Raw genomic sequence first — 1,177 nt, 5'->3', positions numbered from 1 at the left:
AATGTAAGATGTTAAGTTACATGCCACACAGTTTATTTTCATTTAGAAATGATGTACGAGAAATGAAAGTCATCCATTAGGATATGATGTTGGATTAGTTCACTGCTGCAGGTTTGGGTCAGAGACACATACACTTCCTGGAGTAGGGGGTTTATGAACATAGCGTGAAAAACTACCTCACACTTAAAAACACATTTTAATAAAAATCATGACATAATTGTGCTTTATTAAAATAGAAATACTGTCAGTTTAGCACGCTTTAATCGGCATTCCTAAGCATGTTTTCATTTTTGTCATTTACCACCACTCCATTTTGAACAGAAAGACCTAAACAAAGACCTGTCAAATGATATCAAGAAATTATGTAACTGAGACGTTCAGCCCAACAAACACCAATGACCCAGTAATTTCAGGGTCACAGTTCCAGAAATGTAAAATAAATAGGGGTTATGCAGTGGTTTCACACTGCCCTGACTCAGTGTGTCATTCAGGAGATATCCCTCTGATCCAGCTGCACGTTTGCACCTTTACATGTGACAGAATCACTGCCACAGTAAGATGGGCTCAGTAGATTTTGAGGATACAATTACATCCAATTACAGCCCAAGAAAGTCAACATAAATATCCCTTGCCTTCTCAGTTATTTTATGAAAGAATATTCTTTTGTTATCTTCTAAGAAAGAAAAAAACACCCAACTTATTTACCACAGCTATCTGAAGATTTCCCCCCAGCATGGCTCCCCTGTTGTAAGGAAAACAGATGAAATTCCAGTTTTGATGATGGAGTTTTATTTCTCGAGGAGCCAATAGTACAGATCCCAACAGAAGAGAAGTTGGCACACCCCCCAGCTACAGAGGGACCCAATGCTCCTTTGCTCGCCTAAGCAGTTCTCCTACCACCCAATACCCTTTATGAGATACCTTTGCCAAAACCTGCCATGGTTTTGAAGAGGCTTCTAGTTTTTCCTGCCATACCTATCAGAATCATAATTCACAAACAGAAAATTACACTACTTAAGGTCAATTCATTTCATTTTTATAGCGCAGATTGTTTTTTCCATTTAAGTGCATGAAAAACACATCATGGTGGTTAAAAGTTGTTGCAAAATTCTAAATTTTTACAGACTAGTTGCAAAATTCAAAATCCAAATTCAAAGTCACAGAGAAAGCCACAACG

Source organism: Megalops cyprinoides, chromosome 19, assembly GCF_013368585.1.
Source record: "Megalops cyprinoides isolate fMegCyp1 chromosome 19, fMegCyp1.pri, whole genome shotgun sequence".
Lineage (NCBI taxonomy): Eukaryota > Metazoa > Chordata > Actinopteri > Elopiformes > Megalopidae > Megalops > Megalops cyprinoides.
This window is presented reverse-complemented; position numbering follows the sequence as displayed.